The 23,550-nt window shown below is 37.4% G+C and overlaps 1 protein-coding gene across 3 annotated transcripts in view; it reads left to right on the top strand.

The window, feature by feature from the left end:
* Positions 1-7,102: 7,102 nt before the first annotated feature.
* Positions 7,103-23,550, top strand: part of raph1a (Ras association (RalGDS/AF-6) and pleckstrin homology domains 1a) — a 93,280-nt gene continuing 76,832 nt past the window's right edge. For all 3 annotated transcript variants that reach the window (XM_052142730.1, XM_052142732.1, XM_052142729.1), the window contains exon 1: positions 7,103-7,372. The gene's annotated coding sequence lies outside the window, so the exon portion shown is untranslated. The remainder of the gene's footprint in view (positions 7,373-23,550) is intronic.

The following is a 23,550-nucleotide window of genomic DNA, read 5'->3' as shown; positions in this document are numbered from 1 at the left end:
AAAAATGTCATGCTTCATACTGAAATAACGGTTACCCAAGCAGGGTTGGTGCCAGGATATATTTGCTACATTAAATATGTGTTGTTGAACATACAGGCGTGAAGATGAAGATGTGCATGTAACATTCAAAATAACAATCAACAATAACATTGTTTGCTAAAAAAGATGAGCTCTAAATAACTCGACATGGTAAGTAACTGAAGTGACAATAAACACAGTAATAACAACGATAAATAAATAAACAAACCAGCAAACAGTAGGCTACAACAATAACTTCAACACTGAATAACTGATTAACCAGAGATGGATGTAGCCTACTATTCTATAGGTCTAACAGACGTCATAGTAAATACACGACTATTCTTACCAGCTAGACTAGACTATTGGTAATAAAGATAATAAATAGAAAGTATCTAGAATTTTCTAAGGGATGGATGGTGCGGTGTACATCCCAAAAAACATCCCAAACAATCCCATAGAATTTGCATTGTGACAAAATATGACGGATCATATCTCCGGATCAGAGTTTTGTAGAGAAATGTGGGTGGATGCATTTCATATGGCCTAGCAAACAGTTTTGGAGCATTACATGAGATTGGGGGTAAGTTGTACCCCTGGGGGGTAAAACCGGCCCAGAAATGCCCCATAGGGGCAAGTGTCTCGCCCATGAAAACAAATGTTTTTTTCCTACTATGACAAGACAATGAATTTTGTGGGATCTGATCTCCCAATCAGAATGTCATAGAGACATAGGGACAGTCTCATATCACCAATCAGTCTTTAAGTATCATCTTGGAAATGGCGTACTCAAGCCTTCAGTGGCTCAGAATAGAATAGATTAGAATCCTTTATTTTGGTCACACATTATACACACAGTTTTTTGCATATATACAGTGCAATTTATTAGTTTTCACATATCCCAGCTAAGCTGGTGTCAGTGTGCAGGATCAGCCATGATATGGCGCCCCTGGAGCAGATAGGGTTAAGGGCCTTGCTCAAGGCCCAACAGTGGCATCTTGGTGGTGCTTGAACCCCCGACCTTCTGGTCAGTAACCCTGAGCCTCAACCACTGAGCCACCACTGCCCCAGAGTGTTATCTGCCTCAGAATGTTATCACAGCCACCACTGCCTCAGAATGTTATCTTCAGAACAGAATGTTGTAAACACTTGGGGATTTAATCTTTTGAGTCAGGTTAGTAATCAGCCAATAATAATCTCTCTGGTCACTGGCTAGCCATGCCCTAGCAACCACTTAGAGCACCCAAGCAACCAGCCCTATTGACTTCCATTGAAAATGGCTGAGAAGGATATATTTGGATCAGAATGTCCTAGAGAAATGACAGTTGGCTTGTTGTACTTGGGTTAGCAATCATTCTTCAAGTAGCATCATGCAAACTACTTAGCCATTCCCTAGCAACAATTTAGAGCACCCTAGTAACCAAACCCCATTGACTTCCATTCAAAATGCTTAGTTGGGTATCTGAGAATCAGAATGTCGTAGAGACTTCTGGTTTCATTCTTTGTACTAAGGGTAGCAAGGAGCCTTGTGAGTATCATATTATTAACTACCTAGCAACCAGATGGGGTTTACCCTAGCAACCAAGTTACAAATCACATATCTCTGCACCAGAATATTGTAGTGACTTCCGGTTTCGTTCATTAGTCTCAGGGTAGCAGGGAGACTTTTGAGTATCACCTTGGTCACTGCCTAGCAACCACATGTGGTTAAACTAGCAACCAAGTACCAAATCACATATCTCTGCACCAAAATGTCATAGCAACTTCTGGTTTTATTAATTTGTCTCAGGGTAGCAAGGAGCCTTTTGTGTATCACATTGGTAACTGCCTAGCAACCATTTGGGTTTATCTTAGAAACAAAGTAACAAAACGTATATCTCTGCACCAGAACATCATACAGACTTCCAGTTTTGTTCATTTGATTTAGAGTAGGGAGGAGCCTTTTCAGTATCACCTTGGTAACTGCCTAGCAATTAGATGGGGTTACCCTGCAACAAAGTAACAGATCACATTTCTCTGCACCAGAACAACATAGAGACTTCCAGTTTCGTTTATTTGACTCAGGATAGCAAGGAGCCTTGTGAAGTGTATGTGAAGCTACAGTTTGTGTGAAGCTGAAGTGTTTGTGAAGCTAAGCTTTTTAACTAGAGGCAGAAAATAAAGAGACTTACCTGTCTCACTGTTCCCATCTCCTGATTAGCTTCACATGTACATTCAGTATTTCTCTGCTAAGTTCCTCCTGCAAGGCATTCTGAACACCACCGTGCTTTCCAGACACCACAGAAGCCCCATTGTAAACTTGGCTCAATATCTTTGATGTACTCATCCCTGCTTTTCTGAGTTCAACAATGATAGTCTCTGTCCAGGTTTTTGCATCTCTGCACTGAAGCTAGGCATTGACAGCAGTTTGTAGCATTTCGTGGAATTGTTTGAACAATTTTGGCCAACTCAGGATCCTTTTAAATTGTGTAATCAAACAATTACATAAAAAGTCCACTACCTCCCTCTGACATGTTATTGAATGCCTCAGGTTTTCATCTCAGTGGCAACTGATTGGATACAAGAAATTCAATGACATTAATAATAGAAGAAATGTAGTACCTATTTCTATTAAGTTGATCCACGTTTCAAAGCATGGAAATCTCTTTGCCTATTTCACTGCATGTCTCCTGTTCTTTCCAAATGGAATAACAAGTGATATGCTCCTTCGAATGTGCATGTTTGTGGAATCCTCTGTTTGGCTGTATAGCATGTTTCCAATTAAACTAGCCCTTAACACTAAACGCAGAATCTAATCCCAGCATATCCACATAAGACTTTCGGCAGGGGTAGCAGAAGGCCGCGTCAGCTTTTACTGAATATTCCAGCCAGTCTCTGTTGTGAAACCAGGAGCTCATGAAAGACTTTTCCCCTGAAATAAACGGGTCGGATACTTATGCAATATCACCTGTGCAGGGTTGTCTGTGCCAAGGTCATTGGGTGGTTCAACAGTGTCAGTGGTCGGCAGGGTTTCTGTGTACTATTCTGCTCCTGGATGTGGCACCACCACAATGATTGGGCTCATTCTCTGCGATCCTAGATTTTTCTGTGGCTTTTCTGCCTAACCTCTTTCTAATATCCATATCACGGGAAAAAACAGCTATTAAAGTTGATCAATTGAGCAGCTAATTATTTGTGTGTGTTTGTGTGTGTGTATAAAAAATAAAACTTAACTAAAAAAAATAAAAAATGGTAAAGCGCTCGCTTTTGGATTAGTAGCTCAGTGACAGTTAATTTGAATAATGGCCAAGAGTTATGAAAGACCTATGAATATGACTGCTACGGTCACGTGACGTAATCTATTTTCCGCTTTTCAAAGAGTAATTTTTAGGGCTGTTAATAGATTCACATTATTACAATAAGAATTCTAATAAAAAAAATATTATAAAACAAAATAAAGAAAGAAAGAAAATTTAAAAATGATAATTTTTACCTTTTCAAATAAAATATGATAATAATAATAATGAAATAAAAATTTAAAAATGTCAATTTGCTATGAATTTTCCTCTGTCAGGTCTGTGCACACAGAATGCTTTGAAAGCTCATAACGCAGTTCTAGACCGGTTTTCTCTGTATTGCTTGGTGAGAAAAAAAAGCATGATGTTTTGACTTATTATGACATTTTCATTGTCAGAGAAGAAATACAAAATAACTGGCTATTTGTTTTGTCATGAAATGCGACCACCATGCTGATAATCAGTAACACTCTTGCTTGTGAAAAATGTCTTTATTGAGAACATCACAACAAAATTTAGGCCTATATGATTTATAGAGATTTACTTATCACATATCTCTAATCTCTATTACAATTATACAGACTAAGGATATGAATATAGCATTGGGCTACATGTTGTTTGATTGTTACATTTGATTGCATGATTTTATTTTTTTATTTTTATTAAATGTCAAGTGTTTTTGGTTTTATTTTGAACAACAACAAAGTATAAAAGAAACATGTTAAGTGAGTACAATTTTGAATAGGTATTTATAATTATATATGAATCTATATATAGGATACAGGCTCTCTAATTTAGGCTACTTGAAGGCTAATAAATAATTGCAATAATTTAATGTTAAGGCTATACTCTTAATAATCTGGGTAATTAATCTGCAATACTTTAATACTCTAATAGTTTTAGTGAAGTATTTTTAAATATAGGCAATACACATCAGATAAATCAAGTAGACTCTCTGCAGTAAAGCAATGGTGTATATTTACAGGCCTAATAACAGTAAAATTGATATTATGGTGACATTTTCAGTTTAACTGAAATCGTTAATTCGATCTCAGTGGAAGAGCGGGAGCAAAATATTGATGTACAATATATTAGGTTTGTTCCTTGTGTAACTGATGAAATAGGCTATGCTAGCTTATAATTTTTTGCACAAATAGTCAGAACTGTGGCAAATTCTCCAGAAGCTTGGAACATCCTATCTGCCAACAACCAAGGAAAACTGTGTCTAGATGTACCTAGGATGATTTGGGCCCTTTTTTAAGGCAAAGGTTGTCACATAAAATATTGATTTAGCTTTTTTATGTTTACTGGACTTTGTATGACATTAAGTGTTAATGAAAACTATATATGGCATTATTTTTGAAGACATCCTTACTATGCAACATTTTTCCCAACAAGATCTAATGATCTCAATGATTTTGACCATGGCATGATTGTTGGTGCCAGACAGGCTGGTATGAGTATTTCTGTAACTGCTAATCTCCTGGGAATTTCACACACAACAGTCTCTAGAGTTTACTCAGAATGGTGCCAAAAACAAAAAAACATCCAGTGAATTCAGAAGACGGAAACGCCTTATTGATGAGAGAAGTCAATGGAGACTGCCCAGACTGGCTCGAGCTGACAGAAAGGCTAAGGTAACTCAGATAGCCCCTCACTCATTTTAGGGAGCAGAATAGCATCTCAGAATGCACAGTTAAGCTATGAATGAGGTGGATGGGTGGTCTAACCATCTGTGTACCTCAGCAGAAATTGAGATTCATCCGACCAGGCTATCTTTTTACAATCTTCAATTGTCTAGTTTTGGTGACCCTGTGCCCATTGCAGCCTGTATCTGCAGATCAGCAGTTACAGAAATGCTCAACCAGACCACCTGCGAGGGTAGAATCACTGAGATCACCCCCACCACCACCACCAAATGAAAAGGAAACCAAATGAAAAGGAAATCTCTTTGTTTTAAAATGACCACTAGGATAACATTGCATTCAAAGATTGCATTATACTTCCTGCATGAATGCCAGGACACTGGATGTTATGTGTAAGTTTTTTTGGCATTCTGTTTCTTAATGTAACCTTGCATTTTTGTGTGCAAATTGCATGCATTAGAATTCTGAATGATCATTTCATGATTCAGAACTATTAACATAAAATTTCATAGATCATGAATCCTAAAAATAAGCAAATGCACTTCCTAGATGCAACCAATCCCTATGGGTTGAGTGATGAATGATATGTGAATGTTTTTAGGTACATACAAATATAGATGTGAATGTGTTCAGTATTCGCTATTCAAACGTTGATGCTCAGACTTTGAATGGTGTGACAGTTACTGGGGCTATTCTGTTTGAGAACAGATTCAGAGAGCCTTATACTTGGTTTGACACAGTAAAACACTGCTTAGTGAAGTTCATTGTATGCTAAAATATTAATTCATTATCTGTATGTTTTTGTTGCAGTAATATGAATGCACAAATCTCACAAGAAAGACGGATTCTTCTGAAAAACAAGGTTGGTTACTTAGGGTTCTCTCATGAAGGAAAAAACCCCACTTAGCTAGAGCATGGAACAAACAGTACTTAACCAAACAAATGTTCAAAATGTTAAACATAGATGCATGGTACCTTTTTTTTTTTTAAATAAAATTTCAGAAATTGTATCAAATTGAAACAATTCTTTTATGTTTTCTTTTGTGATTGTCAGTATGCTCTGCACATTGTCCTAGGTGCTCCTTTTAATTTGACCTCTATGTAATGAGTTACCACTTTAAGTAATCCTTGATGCAGTTATTATGGTTGATATTTTATAATTTGTCTTTGTTTGGGTGTGTGTTTTTTCTGAAAGTATGACCTTCCAGTTATCAGGAAATGGTGGACTCTATGGAGTGTCATGACAAAATGGACTCTTTAGTATCATTCAAACATGTCTCCTTCGTGGCAAAGTCTTAAAAAAATATGGCCCTCTACATCACAAGCTCTGTAAATAGTTTGTAAAATAGTGCCTCTGCTGGACTTTGGATCATCATGGTTTGCTCATTGAAATATACATACAATGTAGAGCTTGCTTCACTAGTGTTTCAATCTATACTTCTTGTGCGTCTTCTGTCTGGGAGACTATTGTAGCACCATGAGCCATTTGAATGAAAGTTGTCACATTTGTTACACTGATTAGAGGTTGTCCCATGACCTATATTCGTCTCTCAATCAAATGCTGTAGTGCCAACATCAGCTCAATTTGAATTTTTTACACAAATTATATTTTCTTGTAACTTTAGAACCCTCTCATCTAAATTATTTTAGGTTATTATTAAAATATCATATTTTTAGTTTATCAAAATTGTGCAATGGACCGATATTCACTATGATTTGTTATTGAATGATTATTTAATTGTACATAATTAAACACATAGGACACTAAATGCTCATATAAACTTTTTACCTGTCTTTTTAAAGTACAATTTGTAACATCACGACTATGAAGGAATTCATAAATAATTTAATGTAGTTAAATGTTTTTACATTGTAATTGAATTGAAATCAATGTGAAAACGCGACGTCTTCAAGCTAACAAATCAAACAAATGTAAGAAATTACGCTTCTAATGTGTAGCGTTCGAATGTCTCATAAGACCATCAGATCAGCGTTGACTCCGCCCTAAACTTCCGGCTGGAGGCTGCTGCCCTGGAGCTTCTGCCCTGAAACTGCTGCTGCGGAGCTGCAGCTGCATAGTTCTCACTGAATCGCATTTCCATGCCTTTTATGACGTCACAATGGGTGGGGCGCAATCACATGGATTTCGGGGCTGGACAGGAAACGGAGACGCAAGGAACGCGCATCGGTCAGCAGCTGCCAGCAGTCTCACTCACAACGGTAATGGAAGCAGGAGAGAAACGGGAGTCTCGCTCGTCTCTTCATCATCAAAAATAAGCGGTCGGCACTAGCTGTGACACCCAGATATATTTCTAAAAGGATTCGGGATTCGATCGCTGGATTTGCACGCAACACGTCGGCGGCTTTTCTCCATTGTTACGATTTCCTTCGGAAAAGACACAAGCCGCAGAATCGTCGGCTTGGTTTGCGACAGTAAGCGGCTTCTCTTTATTTATACTCGCTGCTGATAATGATTGCAACCCCTCTCTGAATTAACTAAAGAAAAAAATACATTAGCAATCGTGTATGTTTCACGTTGGCGATGTATTATTAGCTCATTAGTAAGTGAGAGATAGAGGAAAATCCAGGGAGCAGCCCTGAAAATCAGACAGCTGTGCGGTGCCTTCATGTCTGAATTACAGGGCTGCTCCCTGGATTTTCATGTGTAAAAAAAAAACCGTATTCTGTTTCATTCTATAGTGAAATGCTGTAATGATTGGGGATGTCCTGTGAAGATGTCAGCTTTTTGCTGTAGGAATATAGGTGAGAATAAGGAATATGTTACCTGAATTTTAACTAATTAGTCGAGATGAATCAGTCTGTCATGGATGATCTGGATAATGCTGTCATTCAGGCAAGAGTGTCTTTGAGATAAAGCTAATTTCAGATAGTTTCATTTTCTAGTGTTATAATATTATATAATACATCCTATTATATTTTCCAGCATATTTGCATTCCATGAAAACATAATTTCTGCTGATATTAATTTTTTTCATCTTACCTGGTGAAACCAGTTCTGCATTAACACATACTGCAAGCAGATGAGCAATTGCCAAGTTGGATCCTCCACTCAAAGCACACAAACACATTAATGTTTTGAGTCTCCAGACTCCACCCTTTGCCATGACAGCTGTGGTTTTAGTACCAGTCTTGGTGCCTGTGCAGTGGAGGCCTATTTGCTCAGATATTGGTCCTGCTTGGACGAGTAGGCTATGTGTATCAGCAAAAGCCTTTCCCATTTTTATAGAACAGTCTGAATCATATAGCCTGTTCAAAATCTTTTTACTTTAAAACCAGTATCCCAGATTCCACCACAAGTGTTGAATAAAAGGGATATATCTAGTACCTATGAGGCATGTGCCGTAATCTTATGTAATATACCTAATAGAAATTTGAAAAGAACAGTGTTTGTATAAATGCAAAGAAGGATGATGTTGTGGTCAACTGTTGGAAAACATTCAAAATGTTAACAAGCTTCAAAACGGCATATCTGCATCTGAGTTACATTCAGAAATGCTATTTAGCTCAGATGGGACTCCCTTCTGGTATATCCTATGAGAACCGAAGGGTAATTTGCTTGAATCCTTAGTCTGGCAAAGATTGAATTATTTTACTTTTGAAGTCATTTAGGTTATCATTATACAAGTCTCAAATGCGATCGTCACATCTTTATGGATCTTTTTGTGCCTTTAAGACCTAAGGTCCAAATTTAACAACAAATTGCAGTTGACGATCAATTAAAAAATGCCCTTGATTTTAGATCATTTTGCATATGTTTTATTGAATTGCATGGCTGCTGTATGCATGGAGGGTAAAATCAGAATAGAAGGGAAGCATTTCACAATTAAATCACACAAATAAATTCCAATGTATATTATTGGTATACAGTAAATAATTTAACATGCTATTTGAATTTGCTCAGATTTTGGAAACTCTTGCTGCTGGTAATGCATTAAACTACATGATAATTTTTTTCTGTGCAGGCTACTATTACCTCATTCTAGGCTAAATGGGATAATATAATATCAAGATGTAAAATAATGAAACTGTTTTGCTTTTTATATGAAAATTACAATGGGTTTATTTTGGAATCCTAGTGTGTTTTCAACAATCTTTCTATTTCTGTGAGGCCTTTCTCCTCAAATTTGTTGTTAGTGTTATTTGCAGTATCCACATTTCTTTAGCTCACACCATATGTGCAGCAATGAACCAGTGTCCATCCCCACCAGATCTTCTTTGGAGAGCTGGCCTCTTTTACCAAAGTGACGTCAGGTGATTGTGAAACAAGGGTGGATGCTGCCTTTGTGGACCTTGGGGTCCAGATGCAGAGAGTCTTGCAGCCTGGATCTTTTTCTGCTTAGCAGATTCTTTGTTCTAAGGGATCATAAAGTGATTCACCCAAAAATGAAAATTGTGTCATTATTTATTCACCCTCACTCTGTCTCAGATTCGTATGCTGTTTTGTTCTTTCTTGGAACACAAAGGGAGGAATTTTGCATAATTTACCTGCTCTTTTCCAGGCAGTTACAAAGAATGGGGACTGAAACAAGCTTTAAAAGAGATGTAAAATCACCATAAAAGTATCATATAAGTGGTTCATGCAACTTGTACGCTATAGCAATTCCAAGTCTATTCCAAGTCTTTCAAAGACATATAATAGCTTTGTTTTCAAAACAAATTGAAGTAGTTCAATGATACTTTTTCCAGCCATTTAGCTTTTAACTCAGTAACTAGGACCTGGATTTTTGAGTTGAGTATTTCAGACTGGTTTTGTGAACCGTATCAACCAATTCATTGAAAATTGTTAACGACTCAAACATTACTACTTGGGTCATGAGTACGTCAAGTAGGGCAAATGTCAACATTTTCAATGAATGATGACTTAAGCACAAAGCTATCAGTTTCTGAAGACTTAGAATAATGCTAAATGTTATGATATATTTATGATACATTTATTACGGATTTTCACAAGTAATCGACTAATCAAGTTTTGCACCAGCTACTCATTTTGCACCAGCTAGTCGACCATTAAAAACACTACTCCAATATCGCAAATAGATTTTTCTTTGCACATTTACATGCCATGAGCAGTGCTAAAAATGTACTTTCTCTCTGACTCTATCACCAAATATCATAGTTACAACTGTGTCCATTGGGAGGGTGCTGTGGATGTGTGTTGTGGAGGTATTGGGTGAAAAATAAGATTTGATGGTGTCTTTGATTTTGAAAGCAAAGCATATTGTTACAATTCTTGTAATATTTAGATTTTTATTGAATTCTACTCAATTGATGTTTCAGTTCTTGTCATGTGAACTAATGGATGAGGATCTGCTTTTACTGTGGAAAAAAGTGCAAAGCGGTACAAGAAACTAGGAAGCTTATTAGAGCGGTATGTGCGTAACATTTCAGAGCACATTTGATAAAAAGCCGACTTTCACCACTTGTTTTTCAATAATAAAGTGTAATCTAAAACATGTAATGGCCTTTATAAGCTTGAAAGCTACAGTCCTCCTTCATTATAATGTATGGAAAAGGTCAACCATCAACTGTATAGAATGTCATGAAGGTTTGATAATGAAAATGGGTGAACTATCACTTTAAACAAGGTCCTGATAGAGATCCAGTAGGATCTCTATAGAGCTGAGCTTTGCAGGAGGAGCAGCTATCCCTCTGTCTGAAACTGGAAACGACCATTAGGCATTTCAGGACGAAGAGAAAGAGGGGAAAAAAAGGAGGCAAAGAGGAAACAGTCAGGATGAAATTAATATTAATTTAAATTAATAGTGTCCCGTGAGTCTCAGACCAAAGGATGTCCCTTGTTGGTGCAGCGACAGGTCAACCATATGCATCAATCATCAAAGTAGCACAAGTGCAATATTACTACTGTTTTGTGAACGACTTCATGCCGTTTTCTCCTCAATTTGTAATGCCCAATTCCCAGTGCGCTCTAAGTCCTCGTGGTGGTGCAGTGACTCGTCTCAATCCGGGTGGCAGAGGACGAATCTCAGTTGCCTCCGTGTCTGAGACCATCAATCCCTGCATATTATCATGTGGGTTGTTGAGTGCATTACCGCGGAGACATAGTGCATGTGGAGGCTTCATGCTATTCTCTGCTGCATCCACGCACATCTCACCACACGCCCCACTGAAATGAGAACCACATTATAGCGACCACCAGGAGGTTGCCCCATGTGACTCAACCCTCCCTAGCATCCGGGCCAATTTGGTTGCTTAGGAGACCTGGCAGGAGTCACTCAGCAGCACACTCTAGATTCGAACTCATGACTCCAGGTGTGGTCAGCATCTTTACTCGCTGTGCTACCCAGGCGCCTCATGCCTTTTTTAATCCGCTCATTTAGGTGACATCTGCTGCATAGCCATTCTAATGTATTACCAGGTGTCTGTGGTCTGTCATCAGTTTAGTTTCATTCATGAATGGCACTCCTCTGTCTCTATGCAGATATGTTCTATCTTGGATATAGAAGACCTTAGACCAAAGCCTGATTTGTCATCAGAATGATTTGTCATTAACCCCCTTTCCTCTAAGGCAGGCTCTAACAAAGGTACTGCAAACATGTAAAGGTGGAAAGGGGTGACTAATGTGACAGTGTTTGTACATGGCTTTGTGACCTAAGTTTTGTTGACCTTTGCATTGTGATTCAATAATGTTTTATAAAGGCGTGTTTCCTTTGTATTAGATTCACATCAGTCACAAGCTGTGATGCCACAATGTTAGATTTTGTGGTGAAAAATCAGCATTGCCCCAATGCATTGTCTCCCCTTCATCAGGACTGCTTACAGTATAACCAGTCTGTGTTGGGTAAAAGATTAAAACTGTTAACAGCCTCTCATCAATTGTGTTTTAGAAACATTGGCAGCTGCCACCAGGCAGTGGCATGGTTTTGTGTGTGTGTGTGTGTGTGTGTGTGAGAGAGAGAGAGAGAGGGAGAGGGGCAAACAATTTGAGACCGATCTGCTTTCATAAACAAAAATCCTAGCAACCTAATTTGCCATCACAATTCATAAATTATTTGGATTTACCCAGACACTTAACTTGTGCTATGGTTATAACTCCCTGGTGTACTCTTAAGAATAAAAGGCTTCTTTGTGATGCTTTTTATCTCATAAAATGTTGTGTCAGAGGACAGGCCCCCACCAAACACATAAAATGTCACAGACCACTTCTAGCATAAGCAGGAGTCTTTTTGGAGCCCTTTACATCTTTTGTGGGGGGTCCTAAAAATATTAAGTGACAGCATCTGAGATATCTGTTAATTACTGCAGAAAACCATTTAGTTTGTATAAAACAACAGAAAATTATTTTGTCAGAAATATATATATTTTTTATTCATGGGCACAATTTGCCCACCTAGAATAGATTTTCAGGGGCATGTTTTAACTTTGATGAGGGCATAGTTAAATCTTTAAAACGCGGCATACTATACATTTATGTCAAATACTTAAAGGTGTTATGACATGCATTTTGATTTTATTATTTGAATATGTTCACTTCTAACATTATTAAAGTTATTTGCTAAAAAAAAACAGTAATATATTTGTAAAACATGCTAATTTTCAACCCTCGTTCTGACCCTCTGTTAGAATCGCTTGAGGTGGAGCTGCTCCAATAAGACTTGACAGTACACGCCCACTGTTATGATTGGTTATCTGCTCTTGACTGACCTGCTCTCTCTACTTGCCATTTCACTGTTCACCACTACTGGATGAGCTACAGAAGTGATTAAAAGGAAAGTAGGCATTGATGTGTTGTTGTGGAGGCAAATGTCTTCCACACAATGTGGAGGAAGTATAGAACTAGTTTTGGCTGCTTGGTTTCAACCAATGCTCTTTTTGCAGTGAGGAGGACATTTTGATTTCTGAAACATACAGTATATCTTTATAGTACAATGACCTCTTTTATGTCAAAAGATCAAGGAAAATGTGATTCCTCATGTCATGGCCCCTTTAAAACCAATAGTAAAATTGATAGGCTAAGGGAAGATTATAATGAAATGCATCAAAGGTTAGATAACAGATAAAAGGAATTCTATTTTTTGCTCCCACATTTAAAAAATGTTGAATGTTTTGTGAAATATTTGCCCTGAGCTCTGGTAAATTTCTAACCTTGGTTTAAAGTAATACTCTGAGGATTACTTTAAATGTGAAGTTCATCTGTCGGTTGCAAGAAACCCTTCAAATTAAGAAGCATTTAGTGACAATAGCCTTACAATTATAACTTTAAAAATATATAAGTGTTTTCTTAACTGAAGGGGTTTCTAGCAAATGTGCCCAGTTTTAAAGCACAAGAGCTGTTTTTGAGCTGTAAAAGTGATCTATGTCATCCTTTTGAATGCCCACTGTTACGAAAGAGCATTTTTATACATTACTGAATATGATGCACACTAGGCTCATTCAAGCTCCTTGAGCCACTGACAGTCAATTAGATTAAGTGTCACATTATACTGCTGCCAAGATTTTATGGACACAGTTGACCTTGGCAGCCTTCATCCCCTATGTCCCTCTGAGAGGACTGGCTGTTTCCCACAGGACAGAAGCTGAAGGGAGAGAAAGAATTAGAATAACCGTAGCTCTGTCAGTTCAGTGGGTTCTCCTCTAGGCTGACCATCAGCCTATAGTGTGAAGACTCTCAGCGTGTGTTGTTTGTACTCCTTTTGTGAACTTTCATAAATGGGAAAAAGAAAATTTGCCCTGGGATTCATTAGAAGTGCTTCAAACATGAAATACATCCTTTTAATAATAATAATGGGGTGAAAATTTTCTTGTTAAAATGCAATATGTTTATGTCTAGGCAGCTTGTATTCCATGATAATAGTTTGCTGATTCATACTGTTGATGTGTGAGCAACCTTTTTCTTTTTTCTTTTTTGTACGGATGGAACAATGGCTCTTTCATGTAAAAACACCGTATTTAAGCCAATCAACTCACATGTCTGATTTTGAAAGTGCACAGCAATGACTATGTGGTCTCAGTTAAAGCTGAAATATAGTAAAATGTCAGGAGTTTGGTTCTGTTAAAGCTGCATGTGACATTTCTGCACCATTTTTAGTCATTTGGCCCTTCCACACATGCAACCTGGTATATTGCAGTAAAAATTTTGAATTGCCTTTATTGGTAAAAGTATCACTTCTGCTATGCACACATGCAACGATTAAATTTTTTCCATTGCGTGACCATTCACACTTCATCACCAAAATGCTATTATACTCGAGTTGAGTTATTTTCAGTCGACAAAATACCTTCTTCTGCTCAGATGAAGAGAAGCACTTTTAGAATGGATTACACCACTTCTAAAATATCAACATAATCTAAAAATACTTGATATTACACACTTATCGACTATGTAAATAGATACAGACAAAAACTGGGCATCACACACTAAACAACCTAGGATCACACTTATAGATTCTAGATTCTAGATGTAAAAAAAACATGGATGTACGGGAGTGCTGCCGTTCATTTTGCTGCTTCAAAAGATATTGGCAGAGTGCATTTGGGTGCAGTCTTGGGTGGAAAGACGAAGATTGCGACGTGAGTTGGAGCTGAGTGTCATTAAATGTTTAGCTTATTCGTTTGTTCGCCATCTCAATTTCTTTGTGGTCCAGTGTCGTAACCATGCACGGTTGATTTCCATTGGCTGCTCACTATTACTTCAGATTTGAGTCTTTTATATCCTCAGACTAAATGGAATAATTTCTCTATGTGTCCAATGGGATCACTACTCCAGAGTAATTGAATCATCTCCCTCTTCAACACGTCCTGACCTCAAATCATTCATTTTAGGACTCTAAAATAATTCTCACATAGCATCAAATCTTTAACTTTACTTAACTTTACACTTCTCATTCAGGGAAATACCCAGTGCTAGATTTACCAATATTTTTGAACGGGCCGTATTCACACATTTCTACGTAAACTGAAAATTGCAGCTGTATGTGTGAAAGCGACTAATGACAGACAGAGGTAGGGTGGAATGGGTGGTAAGAGTGTTTTGGAAACAGTCATTATTGGTAATGGGTTACGATTATTTAAAATTTTTAGCAAATAAGTCGTCAAAAATCATATGTTCTACGGACATGAATGATACCTCAAATCATAGAGCTTGTTTAGAAGAGGTGAATACTGTTACATTTCTTAGTGATTGGACTTACAATTTCACCTGCATGGTGGACAATAAAATGGGCACAAAAAATGACATAGTCTTGCATTGTAGGAGGTTCTGGGCCATAGGGACATGAGGATTGTAGGTTGGCTTTTTTGACTTGTCCCTATAAAGGCTGATTTATACTTTATTCTTTTAGTTTGCCTAAAAATTATGATGAAATGCACTGGTGTTTTTGTTCTGCCGTGGTGTTCATTTGGTAAAATTTAGTGTGTGCACACATCACTGAAATTCTTGATCTATAAGGCTAGTCAAAGATTGTTGATGATTGGATTAAACTAATAATGTGTGTGGTTTGGATATGATGTTCTTTCTTTATTTTCCTCAACTAACAAATTTTGAAACGGTCCTGTGTGTAGTATAAACACAAGCTCTGTTCCTTGGGTGCTTTAGTTCATTTAATAGAAAACGTTTGGCTTTCTCCATTGCTGAAGTAACAACCTAGCAACCACATTAGCAATGTACAAACAGCCACTCAGAACACCTTAGCAACCACAAAGCAACTCCTTCGTAACCATTCAGAACATCATAGCATCATGGCGGCAATTTTACAAAGGGAAGGACCACTCATTTACAGGCAACCTAAAAAAAAAAAAAAGGACAGAGTGAACATTAAGGATATTAAATAAGAGTGAAAAACATTAGTTTATTCCACGGAGTTGTCTTATCCAACAAGTAGAGTGAGTAATTTTTACGCTGTTTTAGATATTAGAGATTATTACTGTTATTTTTATTCAACATGACCAAAGCAGCAACCTGCCAGCAACCCACTCTTAATGCCTCTGTATCAGGCCTGACCTACTCTCGAATGGTAGCCAAGTGTGTATGTGGGAAGTGAGAGAGTGAATGTAAGAGACTGAGAATGCGGGTAGAGTTCACATGGCAGAGCATCAAACTATCAAGGTCGCTCCTGTCTCTCTGTCAGCTCAAATAGTGGCAGACATGTTTGTGATTGCATGATTACTGTCGAGTTATCCGAGTTCCCAAATCTCAGCTCTAACCAAATGTCTGCATGACTTGTCAGTGCAATTGACCCATTTCTTTCACTCCAGAGAGGGATAATTGTATTCAGAGCTAAGTGGCTGAATCTCTGAAGGCTTACCTTGATGTGTAACCATGCAACCTGGTTTGTTATTTGTTTTGTGGGGAATTTATAAAAGATGCCAATTTCTTAGCTGTAAAATGTCAGACTTACAAAAGCCAGATCATAAAAAAAGAATTAAATAGGAATAGAAGAAACTGTCTGGCAATTGATATAATCCGGAGTTCATGCTTGGAAAATCTAACCTCATTTTCTTTTAGTTCACCAATGTTTTTGGTTCTTGGTATGCCAAGTGTGCTGCTCTGTTCTCTGTGTGGTGAACTGGGGGAAGAATGAGAGGATGGAGATTAGGATGCAGGTTTATGTCCTTCTCACCCATCCCAATTCTGTCACCACTGACTCACCTTCTTTTCCAAACCTGAATGACTTGCTGTGTAACACAAAATGAGATATTTGATGAGATATTTAGCTGAATGTCCAGGCTGCTTTTTCCATGTAATGAAATGGGATGGGAACCAGGGAAAGCTGCATTCAACACTCACTTAATGTATGTCTTTTTAGATTGAGCTTTTTGATTTGTATGTATTTGACGACAGCTTCACACCTCCTTGTATATAAATATACAGTAATGTCTGCATGTGCTGTGCATTTCAATCTTAATGCATGCTCTGCTGTCTGTAATCTAATACTAACAAATAGCACATGTGATGCTTCTGATGAGGTGTTATCAGTGTATGAGTGGCAGGCTACACACATTCCCTTTGAAGCACACAGCACATTCAGACTGTATATTTATTTAATTTAATATCAGCCTTTTGTGGTATAATCATCACACTTGGGCATATCACCATTTTAATTTGGATTAAGCATGAATTGTTTTTGTTTTTTCTTCAAAAATGTCAACTTCTGCTTTTAATATTTGATTCCGTTTTTATCACTGGATATACATTGTGGAAATCAAAGGGTTCTACACACTGAAGAGGGCTATGAAACAAAGTGACATTGAATCTGGTTAAGTACTAATCAATGTGTGCTGAAGAATGCGTGTAGGGGAGCGAATCAAGATCAGGCCACTCTCGCTCTGGTGTTGATTTTGTCTGAGAGAGAGAGAAAGTTCAGTCACTTCTCTTAGTGGAAATGGTATCCTCAGTATATCCAGCTCTAAGAGAAAACGCCTTACTCAGAAAATCATTTGATCGTCATTACATGCTTTTGTGCCTCGTGCTTTGACATGCCTGGAACAGCTGTTGTAATGCAAGGAGAAACATAATTGTATCCCTGCTTTTTTTTCTCTGACTTGCCTGGCACTGGGGTGAATAAAAGGCAAATGTTCCTGGATTGCCATAAGTTTACGACTTAGTTTGACGCCTTGATTCATTTTGACTTGGGTTATTGACTAAAAATGTAAGTTTCACCTCTTTTGTCACTTATGAGTTTATTTCTGTTAATTTGATGTCTATTTTGACGTTTTACCATTTGATGTTCTTTTGAAACTTTGAGAGAAGTTCAAGATTTAGGTGAAAGTTCAGTAGAAATGACCTAACTGTCTGAAGATTGTAATGATGAAATTACATGTTGGAGCAGAATGGTTTTTTAAATGTTTTTATTAAGGGAAGGTGACGCTGTACGTTTTTTTTATAGTGAGTTCTATAGCCAGTAACCATGCAAGAAAAATCTAACCCAGTGGATCTCAACTGGTTTTGCTTCAACACAATACCAAAGTTGTTTCTTGTTCAAAAGTAAGCAGAATGTACTTGCAGTCAAACCTTGAAATGTAGCCTACTAATATTTCTGTAAACTGCATAGCCCCAACAAGATGCAAAATTCTTAGCATGACAAAAGCTGAATAGAAAAACTGACAATTTTGTAAACACACAAAAAACAGCAGAAGTGTGCTAAACCAGACTAACATGGACTTGCATGGGTGTGTTTACTGAGTTTAATTATTCTACACAGTAAACCTCTCCTACAGGAGACTGCTCTCTCCTTTGCCCGGACAAAGTGTCCTCAAGGGCTCCAGAGAGGGCGTGATATAGCTGGGATGGGATCAAGACAATGATTGCCTGGCCCCACCCTTCTGAATCAATTACCCTTCTCCACAGCCCGACCTTCCTTTTACTACAGCACAATGAGGACCACACCACTTTCTGTTTTCATATTTCCATTGGGCACTTTAATCGGAGCGTTGATTTTTATTTTGTATTAATGTATTAATATTCTTAATACTGAAACATTTTACAATCTCATCTTAATCTCACAGGGGATGACTTCTTACCTCAATTCTTACCTCTGGTTGTATTCAGATGGAATAATTGTTTTTAGTATACAAACTACAGTACGTTATGGCCCTGTTCAACTTTTGTTTCCCTCAAGACATGCAATCATCTGCTAACTTATATTTATATTGTTGTTCTTGGCAAATATCTTTAACAAATACTTTTAAGGGAAGTTAAAATGATAGTTCACCCAAAGATGACAATATAAATGTCCATGTGTAAATAAATATATATGTACAATAAATAAACTTACATCCATTTATTTACACTTTAATAATACATCCACGTATACAATTTAGGCTACTTGTAAAACAAATATTGTTATATACAATGATCAGCCACAACATTAAAATCACCGGTCTAATATTGTGTAGGTCCCCCTTGTACTGCCAAAACAACGCCAACCCGCATCTCAGAATAGCATTCTGACAAGCTGTTGTTATTCAGTGGTTATCTGAGTTTAGAAGGGGGTAGAGTAGTTAAAAACTTTACTCAAGTAAAAGTTAAATTACTTTAAAAAAAAGAATTACTCAAGTAGAAGTAAAAGTAATAATGTTAAAAGTTACTTGAGAAAAAGTAAATAAGTATATAATTAAAAGAATACTCAAGTAGCGAGTAACTAGTTACTTCTACTTATAACAATGGATGTTTACACCCATTATTTAGGCCTAATACATATTTAACATGTTTTACATATTAGCACTGCTAATAGTAATAATAATTCTTATTATTCTTATTATTAATGGAAATTGTCATCATACACCCTCATGTTGTTTCAAATCATATGACTTTCAAATCTGTGAATTAGAAGATAAGTTTTGGAAACTAGTTTTTAGTAATTATTATGGTGAAAAACATGAATAATGTCCCATGAGCCCAATTATATATAAAGCTGAATAAAACAAAGCAAGATCATCCTTTATTAATGCCTACTGTTGCTATTTCAAAAGTCCTAAATAAAACTGAGGTCATAAGAGCCCATAGTTACAGAATCACCCTGAAAATGACCATCACCATAACACATACAAGCCAACGTTATCATAATCTCCAACACTTACTTGGATGGAATAATAATCTTGAAATATCCATTTATCTAGGTGTAAAATTAAGGTATTGCATAACGAGTATGTTCTTTTTCATAGTTTGGTTGAGCACAACTGCATAGAAAGCACACCTGAGGCAAATTATTCTTAATTGAAACGTCAGCATCTCAAAGTCCTTTTGTTTGTTTGATTTTAGTATTTATTTTAGCCACACTACATCAGTGATGTATTGATGTACACTTATTCCCTGTGCTGTTTAGAGTGCCCTTCCAACAGAACATGTGCACTCCCTTCGGATTGGAATCTCCCTTAAGATGGCTGAATACCATGTGTAGTCCACTTCGGAGGACCCTAGCGGTCGACTGGAACACACCTAAAGAATTTTTGCTATTTCTGCCTTTTCTGTTGTCAAAGCAGCTGTAATATGAGCGAGCAACACGATGTGACTAGGCTCCAATGTCATGCGTTTGCATTGTAAACTGCACCGTTGATTGTAAATAAGAGTGATTGTTTTATTGCATCACTTGTTTGCAGAGACACGGTATAGCAATGCGCTTTTAAAGCTTGATGTGCTCGTCAAGCATTCATTGAGGTGCGGAATGCTGTGCGCTCGAGAGAGATGCACTAATATTATTATTACAACTATTGAGAAATGTATGATATTCAGTTTTTTTATGTTTTATAGGCATTTTTGGATTTTAGAAGTGTATGAAGGATTTTTCACACAGGACCCTTGATCTCATCAGAAAGCACCCCGGTTTAGAAATGCTGGGCTATTGTATGTGAAAAGGATTTTCTTTTCTTTTTTATATAATTCGACACATTTTAGCCTTTTAAAAATGTAAAATTCAACATTCTGTTCTATTTCACCAAACATGGATGCTGAAGGAGCCTATTTTTTTTTTTTAATTCTTTACAGTATTTACATATTTACACTTGTATTACACTTGATAATCGTTTGGTATACATATGCGTAAATTGTACTTTTTACTTTGAATTACATTGATACATGTAACAAATGTTAAAATGGTACAGGCCTTCTTTACACAGCTGTTAAGGCTGCTCTGTGCCTGATTAGTATTTATGATTATTATATTTATATTATTATATCGGAATTATCTATTTGATACTAGTTGCCGATTATTATCGATTTTATTGATCAGTTGTTGCAGCACAAGTAATTTTTTTTACAGCAGATATTCATCTGTTGTGTCATGTTTTTAATTGGATATGGTGTCTTAACATTCTGTCTGTAAAGAATGGAACCTCAAATTTGAACCAAAATAATATTTGATTAAACACTTAAAAGGGACCTATTATGTAAAATTTACTTTTACATGGTATTTGAACATAAATGTGTTTTGGCAGTATGTGTACATAACCACCCTAGAATGATAAAAATCCACAAGCCGTTCTCAGATTCTGTACAAAGTGATGTCACCTTGAGGTTGTACTTGCTAGTCTTGATTATTGGGGGATTACCTACCCCCCATTTCCCCCAGAATCTGTGCTCCTGTGCTCAGTCCTCCTGGCTATGGGGTAGAATTTCAAAGCAGGACTGGAGGAGTTCATATTATGCATTTCAAGTAGTCTTTTGCCTATGGCATTTCATTCACACCCTACTTTGGAAAAACCTGTCATTGTTTCTCACTTTCATCTTCAAATGAGATATTTCTGAATCATTATGTGTCTTTGGCAAGAAACTATGCACTTCCTTAATTGACTTGCAGTTCTCTGCATTTCTCATACTTAGTTTCTAGTATGTGACACAAATTTGCATCCAATCATCCAATCAAATCTTAATTAATTGACAGTCTTCAAATGTTTTGAAGTAGATGGCAACATTTGTGCTGACAAGTTGTGCACAATATGACAATATGGTTCTGTTCTCACAGCACAGGTTAACCAAACTTGCTCCTGAATATGGGACTAAGTCCTGACAATTTAAAGGGTGTACTGATGACCTAGCAAACTGAATCTGAGATCTGATTTGGAATAATGCCTTGTACTGCTATTCCACGTCTACCAGCTGATCCCAATGCACAGTGCTCTAGTTTTCCTGGAAAGTCCAGCAGTATGCAGAGAGATCAATATGGATGAGAAGTATTCTCAGACTTACGCTTCCACCCAGAAGGACAAGGAGGAAGAATTCCCTCTGCTCATACTGTCTTTCAATTGCTGACTTTGCCTTTGGAATTGATGCTGAAATCTAATTTGATGACAATTGTTTTACTCAGAAAAACTGGATTATTCTCATACCCATTAGATGTTCTTAGATTAGACTGTACATGCTGGCTAGTTCCTATGTAACTTCACTTCAACCTCCGGGAGAAGTTTCTGTTTTAGTAGAGGAGGAAACGGCTGCAACCAGTATTGTTCCTCCTTTGTGTTGTTTCTCCTGCAGCGCCATTTTAACACCATTCTTTCTGGTTGCTGTGTTTTTCTGATATGATTTAAAGTTGAATCAATTGTCTCCAGAGTATCCTTATTGACACTCTCTATATTAGTCAGTCACCATGCTAACACAAAGCATCCACCGGTAACAAGAGTGAAGGTCGGCCGGTTAAGGAGACAATGGATAAAAAAGCCTGAAATGTGGTCATGGGAGCTGGGCCACTCAAAGCATAACTCTTCCATAAAACACAAGCACGTGGATCATTTCCCAAAACTGCACTTAACATGAACGTGCTAGCATGTGCTTTAAAAAAGTGAAACAATCTTTCTGTAAACAATTGTTGGAAAAAAATACTTGTGTCATGCACAAAGTAGATGTCATAAATTACTTGACAAAACTATAGTTTGCTAATATTAAATCTATAAAAAAATGAGTTTTAACGACTTCATACTGAGTGTATGTAAACTTCTGAATTCAGCTGTACATTTATAGAAACAGTAACCATACCAACAGGACCAGATCGGTAAAGAATGGCACTGTTCAGCAAGGGTAACAGTTTAGCCTGATGATGGTAAAGCGCCTTAAGTCACCCATCATCCACCAAACTAAAGTTAGATCACTTATAAATGTAATATCACACAATAGCCATGTTTCCACTATCAGGCCATTTGAGGGCATGCTAGTGTGTGCCAGGGCAAGTAGCGTTTCCACTGTCACGTCCGGGGCTTCGTCGTGCCTCCTTGGTACTTCCAAGCACCGTAGCCTGCCGATTCACCCTTGGGTCAAAGAAGCTCAACTGGGGATTGGGGTGGGCTCGGTGTCAAAGGCACCATTTCGCTGAGTCAGTTCAGTGGTTTCAGCAATAAGATATTATACAGGTGAAACTCGAAAAATTTGAATATCGTGCAAAAGTTCATTAATTTCAGTAATTCAACTTAAAAGGTGAAACTAATATATTATATAGACTCATTACAAGCAAAGTAAGATATTTCAAGCCTTTATTTGATATAATTTTGATGATTATGGCTTACAGCTTATGAAAATCCCAAATTCAGAATCTCAGAAAATTAGAATATTGTGAAAAGGTTCAGTATTGTAGGCTCAAAGTGTCACACTCTAATCAGCTAATTAATCCAAAACACCTGCAAAGGGTTCCTGAGCCTTTAAATGGTCTCTCAGTCTGGTTCAGTTGAATTCACAGTCATGGGGAAGACTGCTGACCTGACAGTTGTGCAGAAAACCATCATTGACACCCTCCACAAGGAGGGAAATCCTCAAAAGGTAATTGCAAAAGAAGTTGGATGTTCTCAAAGTGCTGTATCAAAGCACATTAATAGAAAGTTAAGTGGAAGGGAAAAGTGTGGAAGAAAAAGGTGCACAAGCATCAGGGATGACCGTAGCCTGGAGAGGATTGTCAGGAAAAGGCCATTCAAATGTGTGGGGGAGCTTCACAAGGAGTGGACTGAGGCTGGAGTTACTGCATCAAGAGCCACCACACACAGACGGGTCCTGCACATGGGCTTCAAATGTCAAACGTCTTACCTGGGCTAAAGAAAAAAAGAACTGGTCTGTTGCTCAGTGGTCCAAAGTCCTCTTTTCTGATGAGAGCAAATTTTGCATCTCATTTGGAAACCAAGGTCCCAGAGTCTGGAGGAAGAATGAAGAGGCACACAAT

The sequence above is a fragment of the Xyrauchen texanus genome, chromosome 14 (genome assembly GCF_025860055.1).
Source record: "Xyrauchen texanus isolate HMW12.3.18 chromosome 14, RBS_HiC_50CHRs, whole genome shotgun sequence".
NCBI classification, from domain to species: domain Eukaryota; kingdom Metazoa; phylum Chordata; class Actinopteri; order Cypriniformes; family Catostomidae; genus Xyrauchen; species Xyrauchen texanus.
Note: the sequence above shows the minus strand (reverse complement) of the source record. Positions and strands in the feature narration are given on the sequence as shown.